Source organism: Cupressus sempervirens, chromosome 7, assembly GCF_028749045.1.
Source record: "Cupressus sempervirens isolate cs-2001-9-10 chromosome 7, ASM2874904v1, whole genome shotgun sequence".
Taxonomy (NCBI): domain Eukaryota; kingdom Viridiplantae; phylum Streptophyta; class Pinopsida; order Cupressales; family Cupressaceae; genus Cupressus; species Cupressus sempervirens.
The window spans coordinates 263642493-263656768 of NC_143124.1; the positions used below are offsets into that span (position 1 = coordinate 263642493).

General features: G+C 32.9%; 1 pseudogene; it reads right to left on the minus strand.

Annotated features, from left to right (window-relative positions):
• Nucleotides 1-3957: 3957 nt before the first annotated feature.
• Nucleotides 3958-4268, minus strand: LOC149546457 (small ribosomal subunit protein eS21 pseudogene; annotated as a pseudogene).
• Nucleotides 4269-14276: the final 10008 nt, after the last annotated feature.

Below are 14276 nucleotides of genomic sequence, written 5' to 3' on the forward strand. Positions count from 1 at the left end.
CGGAGCCATTATATTCGAATAAAAACCTATGGTTATGCCTATTCACGAGGAGCAAAAATAGCTTCTTTGCTGAAAGTTCCAACTTCTTGAAATTCATTTTGAAGCATTGTGGGCAAAATAATCTTGTAGAACAAATAGGAGATAAAATCGAGCACATTAATCCTATTCGATGCACATATCTTAGTAATTTCATTTCATTCTGTTGTTTGATTTAACTTCATAATTTTAATTCATTTTGTCGTTTGATTTCACTGAACAGATCTTCAATTAAGAAGGAGATAACAAATATTCATGAAATCACTGACGAAAATTTCAATACAATATTCTGACTTATTGTAAATCAAATTTTATATCTTGATTCGATTGTAAAGAAAAATAAATTTAACACAAAACAAAGAACCCTAAAAAATATATAAACGTCACTGATGGTCAGTTTATTAAGAATGACAGAGAAGAACTTAAACTAATTTTCCGCTTGATTCCATGTGAACCATTAAAGAATTGCATAATATTTACCTGATGATAACCAGCCCTGGAATCTACCTTTGGTTTAATGTTCATTGAGAAAAGGACCAAAAAAATGTTACTCAGCAATAATATAATAGTGAACTCATTAAATATCTGTTGGTATTTAAAATATTTTTTTCCTTCCCCCAAAACACTAATATAGTATTCAAAATAGTTAGCGAGAGTGTAATATTGGCGCTTTCAGAAAGAGAATTTTGGTTGTCGGGAGTAGACTACTATGAATATAGATTCCCGTTTACCACTTTTTCGAGGCATGATAACAACCACTTAATTCTAAGATGTAATTGAATAGTATATCATAAAGTAAGTACACTATAAATTATTTTAATTTATCAAAATTTATTTTCCTGGCCAGAGAGTGGCGTGCATGTGTTCATTGTAAAAATATCATTTACAGGACGATGAAATATTTGAAATTGCGAGACCACGTACTCATTTCGTGACTACAAGGACTTGAACTGTATATTCCAAGATTGAAAGTATTGCAAAATTGGAATGTTAATTCAATTTTCGAGTACTTCTATTTTAGGAGACTGTGTTTTTGTTTCCTAATACTATTTAAGTATGGTAGACATTACAAAGTTTTGATGCGAACTGTTTACCATTCACCTCGATATTGTAACTAGACGACCTTTACTTTGTCTAGTGAAGTTTAAAGAGATGGGGCCCAATAGAATACCATTTTCGGTTATTTCGTACTAAAAAATGCTCCTCGCACGTGTGAATGCTGGTGCCACTGGAATGCCTTTTGGGCCATTTTGGTCTATATATACCACCCCCTTGTTAGTGAAATACAACAACTTCAGCTGTTTTAGCTATTTTCATCATCCCACTGTTGTCTTGCCTATCCTTGCTAATATATCTGATTTGAGTTGCTCCTTTCATCTTTCAAGATGAAACCTGGTCTTGCTTTCATTGTTTCTGTATCTCTCCTTTTCTGTGTTTTTCTACTTTGTGAAGGTCGTCCAATTAAGGAACCCAATCCAGCTGTCCCATTACCATCACCAGCCCTCCCTCCAATCATTTCAACTGATAATCTGAGAGAGACCGAAAGCTATGAAGATATCAGAGTAAAAGCGTATTCCGGTTACAAGGCAAATGAGAATGATGGTCCAGCAGCATCACCAAGAACGAGTCATGAAGAAGGTCATAGTCCAGGAGTAGGACACACTTATCCCTACTCTCTCTGCTGTTGAACAGCCAATTAGAAGAATGTGATTGTAGATTGGCACTGCTCTTATCTGTTAATTAACTGGTCTAATCTTATCCTGGAATATATATTCCTCTTGTGATTGTAGATTATCACTGCTGTATCAGTTAGATAATTGGTCTGATCATTTCCTGGGATATGTAATCTCTACAAGAAAAGATCCTGATCAATGTAGTTTTCGCAATAATTAATGGATGCCAAGTGTTAAAAGAGTATAATATTTTAATGCGATTTACTATTTGTTTGATTGTGAGGCTTATGATTCAAAATAGGAATGAAATATTCTTGATGAAAGATATTTCTCTGTCCTCTCAAATTGTATTTTCTCATTTTAGCTTTTTCGTGTTCAGAAAGCATGCATTGTAAAAAATAAAGAGTAAACATCAAAGGGTTTTATATTGATTTGACTGCGTAGTCTGTTCAAAAGTGTATCTTAAAATCTTGAAGCGATGATGTATACAAATATGCATATCTTGCAATCATTGCATTTCATAAAACATGACCATGTCCAATAATTTAAATGATTCAGAATGTTCTAAATACATATTGTATATATTATTTTAAAAATATAAATTAGTATAGAAATTTAAACTTGCCCAAGCTCTTCGATGATTCTATCTCTTGTCAATCAGTTTTATGTTTTAATAGAGGGAGAATGCTCCCAGGAATCTTCTTAAGATCGAATTGCAGGAATCTATTATGGAATGCTAGAGCGATGCTACTCCCTCAGCTAAGTATGGTGTCGAAGACATTATTGTTGTGTGAAAGTTGGTTTTATCTTCCTTCAAGAAGTTAAACTTAGTGTTTGCTAGCTTCCCACTTTTCTCTATCATGTATTGAATACTACCACTACTATTTCATTCAGTGCACACGGAAGGTCTGGATGTTGCTCTAGGTTTATCTACCTAGATCAGAAGAATTGTTTGGACCTTTATCTTCATCAGTAGCTAGCTAATGTTTTTCTCAATCTATGCCGAGGATAATCCAAAGAAGACATGTAAGCATTGGGATAAGAAGGCCAAAGAATTTCCTAGTGCAGATTAGGTTATTGGTAATGATTTTAATATTATGACATTCACTACCGATAGAGAGGAGTAATGATGAGTTTAATAAATGGGTGCATTGTGACAACTCTATCTACGTTGTTAATCCAGTTCACAAAATAGTCACCAGTCATATTCATAATTGGTCTACCTAAAATAACTACAGGTTTGGTTCTAATAGAACTTACAAGGTTACATGAATATTATTTTTCTTCTTACATGCATTTAAATAAAGACTCCAATGATACTCATTTTAAGGTTAAATATTCAGGTTTTCTCTTGAACTATTTCACCATTATGTGTTATAACTTTGTAATTGGCCTCTTAGATGATTGGATTCTCAGGTGACTTTAAAATCAAAGTCTATTACAATAACTCTCTTCTTTGTCTACTTTAGTTTGTATTTGCAACTCTTTTCCTAAACAACTAGATGGTGAATCTTATATATACTTGGGGAGAGGATCCAGTAGTCCGTGCACCCTACCTTCATGCTCATTAAAGTTGATCATAGTGATCATAAAAATGGCCAATTTTTTTATGACACCTTCTTCGTCAAGTACTTATAACTAAGGTTTCACCTCGTCATAATTTAATTTGATTTTAGTTTTATGCGTGGTAGTAGAATGAGATCAAATTGTCAATTTTCTAACCTCCTATCCATCATAGTCAACTACCCCCCATTTGATAGTTGATGGAGCCCCAATACTTGTACATGTTGTCACATTAAATTTTAACCACATGAATAAAATATATACTAAAAATCTACAACCTAAATAATATGACATTTATATATAAGTATACATATTCTACTTCTATTTACTAATATTTTAACTATTCAGCAAATATTACCTTATGGTTGATAAATCTAAATGTAGAAATTAAATAAAAAACTCCTTTTGTTAGTTTTTCTTATACCTAACCCTAAACTCATTTTCCTATCGTTATACTAACTTGTTCATACGCTAGTGGATTTTTCGCCGCTTGTTGCTCTGTGATGATGCTTCCTGGCACATAAAGAATGGTGAACACACAGGCAAGACGCTGCGATTCACATTCTTAAGACGCCATGATTCCAATGCCTAGAGGTATATTTATTTTTAGTATTACAATTTCTGCCCACTTTTGATTGACTGTTTTAAACTTTTCTTCATGAAACTTGTAATTGTTGCGGAAGGGTTATAAAGGACTTGTGCAAATAAATTTTATCGTTGTTGGGTGTATTTCTGAATAATATTGTTCTCGCCCATATCTTTTAGTGCGAATTTTATTCTGTCTGATTTCTGATTTCTTCTTATGCCATAGCCCATCAAAGGCATTTTCTGCTTCCCCATCGAAGGCATTGTCTGCTTCCCCAGATGCCCAATGTTAATTTGAATGGAAGCACGGTCCTTGAATGTTATCAATCGGTTCATGAATGTTATCAATTGGTTCATTGCAGAGCATTTTCGAGAGATGTAAAGATCGACATTCTGCCCTTCATTCTGCATGATGCCTCCACTTGCACACATTAACGAAACCCCTCCAAAAAAGCTTCTGAGGTTGTAGGGAAGTGTTGGTTTTCATCCAAATTTCTTCGACTAGTAATCCCTTTCCTTTTGTTGCAAACACCACGCTCTGTTTTTCTTTGATGTTCTCTATTGCATATCAGAATGTGTTTTATTTTCCAACATGAAAGAATTCTGCCAGGATTAGCGCTCGATAAACATTTGAGTTAGTGGCCGATCAATGTGGCTAGGGCTAGGGTAGGACGTCTGGGCCTTCGTATGGCGGCCAGTGCTCCAGCACGGATCATTTGGTCTTTCTTCCACATAAAGACCTGGCAAGTATGGTAGCTGCCCTCAACAGGGATCCCGGCTCCCAACCCCGGAACGGAACAACATAACCAATTATACTTACCCTCCTCCCACTGATTCGCAGGGGTTCGACGCTATTTATAAATACAGGGGTGGGAGTTCCATTCCAGTATCTGGCTAGAACCCCTGGGAAACTATTGTTCGAGTATCTGCGATTCCCGCCTCGACCTGAAGATGGGGGCTGGTAGGGTGCTACTATTAATGCTTCAGAAAACTGGTGATGGCGGTTCAATCGGATCCTCTAGTTGTAGGGAAGAAGCACCCCACATAGCCCCGGATATTAGCTTAGGGGCCTAGTAAGTGAATTTCCCTCTTATCATACAGTCTCTTCATATTTAGAAGTCCCAGAAAGTGATTCTTACAAGGGTTTGAACAAATTCTTCCTCTCTTTTATTTTATGGAAATTGGTTTGAACTGATTCTTCCTTACTTTTATTTTATGGACATGGGTATGACTCGTATTCTGTTGAAATGCAGATTGACATATTTTGTCTGCCAAAAGCAGTAGTAATTCCATTGCATGACCACCCTAGGATGACGGTGTTTAGCAAGGTCTTAGACGGCTCACTGCACATTTCAGCATATGATTGGCATGATCAACATCAACACACACAACATTGTAAGAAGATTTCATTTTACTTAGAGTTTGTTTCTTTCTTATGAACTTAACATGCAAGATACCACACAAATGATAAAAATTATCCATATGTGATGTAGTAAATATACCAGCTATTGCTATTCAGATGTGTTGTAATCAATACACCAATCTCATTTGCCACTCTTTTTATTCAGATTTAGATGTGTTGTAGTCATTACACCAATCTCCCTTCCCAATCAAGTTATTTAGATGTGTTGTTGTCAATACACCAGCCATTGTAATTGTGCTTGTAGTCAGTATTCCAGTTGCACTACTCCTTTCCTCTCTACCCAAGTGTTGTGTTATTGATAGTTGGTAAGCCAAGAACTTGTATTGTTTTCACCATTCATTCTACATCTTAATGAATTGTTATAGATGAATTGCTGATACATTTTATGCATATGTAGGTTTGGGAAAGAGGGTTTCAATTATCTGTAAAATGTGTCTATTGACACAACTACATTAAAGAATTTGATATCTTTTGAGTAGGTAAGGTCTAAAAGACCTTACTAGGCAATGACCCATCTATCTTTATTTCTTCCTTTTGTTTTTATTTTTCATTTTTTTCATAATAAATTTTATTTGATAATTTCTATTGAGTACAGTCTTTTAGTCCACAATATTAATCTATAAATTGACATAGGTAGACCTTCAAAGAAAGATTGTCATTTATGTCTTTACGAAAATAGACATATTGCTATAATTATAATGACTGTCAATAGAACATTATAAAAATGAAAAACTTGTCAAGAAAAGGTATAATAGAAGGACCAATCTATAGGATATAACAAAATGTATGGCTTGTGAAAATAGAGGACCAATCTATAGGATATAAAAAATGAATGGCTAGTGAAAATAGAGGACCAGTGTATAGGATATAACAAAATGACCAATTGTGCAAATATTCTTCTAAACCATCAAAATGATTAAGTCTTTATTGCATTGTTTTTCTCTTCAAAATAACCAAGCCTTCATTGTAGCATATGTCTTCATTGCAACATCCTTAGTTCACCATGAAGCTAGGGAAGGGTTTTGGCTCCTTCTTAGGTACTATCTATTGTAGATTTGCCCAAACATATTTTTATCCAACAACATATCAATTTGAAATTGTTTGATTGGAGAATGAGGGGGGCTTTGGGTACAAGCAGTATGCATGTTGTGAAGGAGAACATAGCTACGGAATAGAATGTTGTACATATCCCTTAAAATTTGATGATGCTTAGGTAAGGGGGTTGTTGGAGTACACCTTTGTGCTACTCTATTTGTATTTGGTTCAAGAGAAGTTGCTAAAGAGCTTGCTTCCCCAATATTTTGCAAGTCTCTTGTTGACTTTAGCTTTTGCTAGCTTGGTTTTCTTTCTTTTAAACTCCCTCTCCTTTTATTGTTGTATCTTTTCTTCTTGCTTCCTTTGTTTTATTATTTTCCTTTCAAGTTTTTGCTGATCTTTTTTTTTTTTTTTTCAAGTCAATTTGATGAAATTTCTTTTCCTCCAACTATTTTTTGTTGCTTTCTTTCAAGTCTAGATAAGTCCAACCTTCCTTACTTCTTGTTGCTCTGGCAATATTATGTACTCATTAGATGTAAGTATTTGAGATTTTCTTCCCAATCTAAGAGTGGTATAATCAAATGGATTGAATCTCTTTGTAACCCTTTCAATTGGTAGCTTGAAAAATCTTCTTAACGATCCTTGACTACATAACCTTTGTTCATATTCTATCTTGAAAGTTACAGATGTCTTTAGTGCATCTAGATTATATTCATCATGTCTATCTTCATCTACAAATGTCTTCAATACATCTAGATTATGTTCAACTTTTCCATCTTCATCTTTAGTGCATTCTAGATTTGAACCATCTAGGTTACGTTCAATGTGACCATCTTCACCCTCATTACATTCCAAATCCAAAGTCTCCCAATTTTCTGTTTGAGCATAATAATGAACTGCCTCTTATCTTAGAATTGGAGGTGGAGAAGGAATAGATAATGAAATGTCTTCATCTTGAAACTCAATCTCTACTCCCAATTCCTTTGCTCCTTCCTTAACACAATTAGGTGGATCAAACTATGTTGGTAAATTCATTTAATCATGCAATTCATCTTCAAATTGTCCCTAGGTAAAAATTTTTGGTGAGGATACAACATGTGTTGGTGAACATGTGTTTTCATTTGTTGGTGAACATGTATTTTCATTTGCATCACCTTTATGTTGTTTTACCATTTATACCACACAAATTTGAATGGCTTCGTCATCATAACTAGCTAACCTTAAAATGTTTTCAATACCTACAACATTATTTTCATCTTCAACATTGAATGCATTACTTGGCTTCATGTCATTACAAAGAGCATGTTTAGTCAATGGCCAAATTCCAATCCTTCGAAAGCCAACCGTAATATTGGGGTGACCGCAAGAAGTTGGGTAGCAATTATGCGGAAGTCAGATCCACAGAATTGTACTTCTCAGAAATGGGTACCTAATTTTTTAAAAATTGGGTACTTGTTTCTAAAATTAACCTTCGGGCACTCGAGCCGAAATTCAAAAATTGGGTACTCAATATTCAACAGCAGATCGGGTGCCTGAGGCACTCAAATATCAGGCGCCTGATTGCTTTTAAATATCGGGTACCCAATTTCTTAAAAATCAGGTACCCAATTTGGAAGACTTTATTAGACCCCGCCTTTTTTGGATTTTTGGAAGTCATTTTCATGACCTCAAAAATGGGAGCCTGATTAGAGACACATACGGGAGTCTGATTCTCAGCCCTACCGACCACCCCCCTACTACTAGTTTTCAATATACCAGGTATTTTAATATGTTTTGTACTATTTTACTTTATTTTTTTCAATTTTCAATTTTATATGTATGTTAATTTATTGTTTTTTTCAGTTTTAATATATGTAAAATTGTAAATTTACATTGTTAATGAGTAGATGTTTAAATTTTTGTATCTATTAATTAAATTATAGTTTCATAAATATTTATTTTAAAAGTTATTATTTTAGATGTTCTGAAATGTATTTAATTTATGTATTTATTACAATGCTGAATGATTAGATTAGATATAAATTCATTGTTTAAAGATGTAATTTTACAAATAAATATAACCTTGACCTAGAACCATATAACCTCGACCTTGTTTAAACTATAACCTCAACCTAAATTCATTGTTTAAATTATAATCTTGACCTAATCATATAGTTATGTACAATAAAACCCTAAACATATATAACTAAGTACTTAATCACATAATAGCCCGCCAAGGGATCCAAACAAAAAATTTAGTATTTAAAATGATTTTCCTTCAATTTTATTGTACTTTGTTTCATGGATCAAAAATGGATGATGTAAACTATTTTATAAATATATATTCTTTCAGCCTTTCATACCCTGTGACATGTACAGTGGATGATTGTGCATTCCGAATTAACTTCCCAAGTGGCATTCAAAACAAATGTATATATTATTTAAATGGATTGAACTGAAGTAGTTAATATTCTTTCATGTCGATGTGTTATTTATTTTACTTTTAGTACTTATAATTATTTAAAAATAAAATGTAAATGTCCTCATTAAGGAATGCAATGTCTTATGTTTTTTATAAATGTAAATTATTGTATGTATGTTATTGCTTGCTTAGTAAAACTTTTGATTAGTTCTTTGGATCCCTTGGCTGGGCATCATTTAGGATTAACTATAATGTCAATCTGTATTGAATTTAACTCTAATCATAACCCTTACTATCATATTAACCTTAATCTTAATTTTCTAAAACCTACACCAGGTAACATATAAATAATTAAATAACTTTCCTATCTTACCTTGAGTACCAATTTTATAAATGTCAAACCCTAAAATTGTAACCTTATTTATGATAAACTAAATTATCCTAGAGGAGCATCATATCTACATCTACATGTCATGTACATGTGAATCTAGAAACATTTGTACATATCTAATTACATCATTTATTGAATAGGAAGGATTAAAAATTTTCATTATATATATTATCCATGCATATCATATCAAAAGAATCATATAGAGATATGTCATTTACGACATGTCCATCATAGATAATCAAGAAGGGTACTTAGGTAAATTAATATATATAACACTATATATTATAAGAAAAGAAAAACACCATATATAGGAGCATCTCATGTACATAAAATAAAAAAATTTACCATGACACATGTAATGAGATCAAATAATATTTGTAAGGTTCATCGCATATAATTATCAATGTATAGGGGTGATATAATCAAACTATCAAAAAATGAGTGATATCAAAGCATTATATCTTAATATTTAACACTAAAATAAACTAACCCTTGGATAACCCTAAACCAAATTGAATATATCAAACTAGATTGAAAGCTAACCCTGGCCCTTAACTAATTAATATTATACTTATAAACCAAATTGAATTAAACCATGATCATAAACCTAGTTATATATCACAACTTAACAGTAGAAACCTTGAATTTAACCTTGAATCCTTTCCCCAACCATTAACCAAATTGAACCGTTACCCTAATATTGAACCAAGTTAAATGTTGACCTTAAGAATAAACTAAATCACCCTAAACTAGAAATCAATAATATATTCAACACTTAAAAGAAAAATTCAAACCTAACTTTTTTGAATTAATGTTGGTTTTTAATGTAAAAGCTCTAACTATAATTATATATCTAAAACCAAATTCAGCACTTTAAAACTTAATTAAATTTATTAACTCTTGTCCTAATTGAAACCTAAGCATGTAAACCTAATCAAACAGTACAAACCAAATTGATATCAAGGTGTCAAAATGATACATCATAAAAAAATTAAAAGAGACTTGAACGAATAAGGCATCTAATTAAGTAACCCTCCCTCACCATAAAGAGGTGGAGGTGTCCACATCAATGCGAGTAGGAGCCTGGACTATACCCTTGGATGCCTAAGAATATATCTAAAGAAGTGAATAACTTGTCTTTCCACTGGATGCCTAAACATTTATATCCTAAGTGAGTATTCATCATGTAATATCTAATTAGGAGGGTATTGTAGCACTCTAACACCCCAATCCCTAACTAGATAATTATCTTAGGGTGGACTAATTTCTATTTATCTTGGGTTGGAAGTGCCTAAAAGTTTTTTTTTGGAGATTGGAGATTCCCCTATTTGTTTCCTATTTTCCTATATGGGTAGCCTAAATGTTTATTGCCTTTGCAGAATGGAAGGCCACATAAGAAAATATTGCCTTATTCTATAAAAAGAAATACCCACCCCCTAGTGATATATAGTAAAATCTTTTTCCTAATTTTACTATCAATTTTTTTGGTTAAAGATGATGATAGTTCAAAATGATTTAGAAGATAAGGATAAAATAAGAACCATCATTCCTAGAATGAAGATGCATTATTCCTTGATAAACCCATTTCTATAATAAATCAGCTCCTCCATCCAAAAAATTAGTAATGAGAAATCCCTACGTCAAGTAATCAATGGAGGGCTCATAAAATTGATCAAGTGATCAATGGAGGGCTCATAAAGTCCCTAGGTCAAGTAATAAATAGAGGGATCATAAAATTTATCCCCAAAGGGAGATAAGAATCTCATTAAAAATTAGAGATAGGACTCTCCTAAATACATATCATTCAAAATTCTTGCTAAGGTCCTTGCCTCTAGACTAGAAAATATCCTACCCAAGATCATTAACCCTACACAAAAGTGTTTTGTTAAGGATATTTATGCATATTGGAGAACTTGATAACCTATTGGAAGACTTTGGATTGGGAAACATTTCCAAGATAGAGTGTAGGCATGCTCAAGTAATTGATTATGAAAATGTCTACATAAGGGTGGAATGGAGTTTCACTATGATGATGTTGCAAGCCCAGGATTCCATCCAATATTATGTCAAATGGTGTCCTCTCTTATGATTGATGTCAGGGTTTTAGTAAATAAATTAATGGGGTTAGATCATAATTTTTAGGACTCTCTAGATCAATTATGAAAGGGTGTCCTCTTGCATCCTCTTTATTTTTTTATTGTTGTTGACTCATTACATTATCTCCTTAGAGATAACCAGCTATCTCTAAAAGTTAGAGAATCTACTCTCCAAATAATTAATAAGTATCTAATGTATAGTTTTTTGATAATATTTGTATTCTTTTTAAGGTAGAAGAGTGCAACATGAGTCATTTAATGATCAAATTGGACCTCCTTTCTTTGTATCAAGTAGTAAGATTTATTTCTCTACATCTATCTTATTGGGGCTAAATCTTGAGTCCCCTACCTTGTGTAGTAAATCTGGTATTGGATGGAGATGTCATAATTAAGTGGTTAGGTACCTAGGGATTCCATTTGTAGTAAACCCTAACATATAAATGAAATGTTTCTTTATATCAACAAGAAAATCTTTGGAAAACTCAACAACTAGAACTCTAATTATCTCACTTTGGTTGGTAGAATTCAAGTATGTTAAAAGATTCTCTCCTCATATTGGGTGTACTTCTCTTCTTCCTATTTATTTTAATTAAATCATTTTGGTCTTCTATATAAATCTATTAGGAACATTTTGTGGTCACATGGAAATGGAAATATGAAGAATCATGCAACCAAGAATAGTTCACATAAAGAAAGGAGATTAGTAAGTTGGAATGAAAACTTTAACAAAGTTCAAGGGATTACTTTGGCAATAAAATTGATAGCCAAAGTGTCATAAGGTAATGAATTATGGATTATCATTAGAATTAGGATTATTAAAATGTTAGGGATAGGATTCACATGTATTAGTTCATTACCTAACATGATCTACACTTATAGTTTGCATTAAAAAGCGAATAATATTTAGGATTCAAACTACAATCATAAATAATTTTTAATCAAATCATAATTCTATCTTTAATCTTATACTCTAATTTTAACCTTAACTCTCATCCTTTTTCCATCTATTATATATCCTATAAACAATAGGACCATAATAAATATCCAAAACCTAAATATAATTCTAACTAAAACCATAATCCTAAGTAAGTTCCCTAACATTAAAGGACCATGATCACTATAATAATATTAAGTGTAGCCATCATGGAAACCGTTAACATAACAAAATTGTAAATCATAACCTTGTCATAATCTTAACTTTGTTTCATCCTGAGATGAACATATAATCCATAATGAGTTTAGACAATCCCCCAGTATCACAAAATAAGTGTACATTAAAGCAAAATAGGCTTGGTGGCTCTTGTTTTAAGAAAAGAAACCTTTAACTAACCTAGATATAGTTTTTTGGAGTATTATTTTATGATTAGACTTAAAAATTCTGTATTTAATGTTTAATTTGACTTAAGTGTTTAACTTTATTTATTTAATTGATATGATTTTAATAAATATATGCACATTTATATAGATCTAGTTGATAAATTTTAGATTTAAATTTTATTAAATAATAATTTTGTCATGTTTTATGTTGTTTAAACATATATGCAAATTATACTTGATGGACCCATACCCACCCCCTCCCCCTCCCATACCCTCGCCTCCACCGCCTTCATCTCCACCTCCACCTCCACCACTCACCATAGATGAGCTCCACGAGACCATGAGGTGTAACCTCAATGATCTCATGTGTGATATAGAGGCTATTCGACATGAGAGGCACCCCCCCCTCACCTACTACATCTTGTAGATAGCATGAAAGGCATGATTGACTCCATCCATCCTTTTGATTCAGACATTGATTCATTTAGATCGTGGAGGGAAAGCATGCATGCCTTCTACTATGACGGCTTATCATACAGAAAGGTTTATAACCTGCATATAGGTAAAGGGAATTTTAAACATTATTTTTTAAACCCTAAGATGAGTGAAGAAATTAATGATAAGAAGCTTCACATTTCCATTAGGTGGTGTACACATCCACATATACAAGCACATTTTTGAGAGAAATGGTGGATGGTATTTGACCATCCACCACATGGTAACCATAAGGTGCCCATGTACTTCCTTAGGAATTTATGGGCTAAGTTTGAGTTGGGTTTGAAACCCAACTATTTTGATATGAAAGCATTTTAGGGGATTGGTAGAGGGATGCCTCAGGATAAGCCTGGGGCAAAGCTGAATGATAGAATGAAAAAATTGCAGGCGAGTTGGGCCCCTTGTACCTCTTCCTACACCTGTTGTGCCTGCTCCTCACCATCATCGAGTAGTTTCATCTACTTTTACCCATTTGAGTGCCCTTTCAAGAAATTTAGTATAGCAGTGGATGTAGGCGGTACATACTCCTCCACTTGGACATGTTTGTACTAGCTGTGGAGGCATATGCACAAGCCCCCAGAGTGATCCTAATGCAGCACACGATGGCCATTATGCTAAGGGTGCCAATTTTGATGATGATGTATACACTTCCCATGGTGATGGTAGTGACGAGATAGACGTGTCATCATTTGTTGACCTCATGTAGCAGGGAGAGCTTGGAGAGAGTCAAGAGTAGTAGGTAAAATTTTAATTTTAATAGAAATATAAAGTACACATAATTATTTACTTTCTACATACATGTGTAATTCTATTAAATATATTAATTTGTACTTTTGAAATAACAGAGGATTGATTATACTATTCCTCCTAAGAGGCAATATAGTCTTTTTCTGAGACCTAAAAACATTGACGTCCCTTATATGGTATGCACTTTGAATTACACTGTAAAAATGCACATTCAAACTCAAATTTAATAACATGTTCTCATATGTTCTTTTTTATCTATTTTTGTAAGGATTGTCAGCATCTACACAGATTAATGTTAGTACAAGTCCTACTCTAGTTACCACTAAGGCATAGCCTCAAATACATGCGGTATGAACTTTTGACTGAAGACAAATAATTTTTATTATTTTTATGTGTACATTATTATTAACTTATAATCTGAACAATTTTGACTCACATGTATATATGTTTTATGTGTTTTAATTTTACAAATAGGAGCCATATCATACTCATCCATATACGCCTCAATATAGTC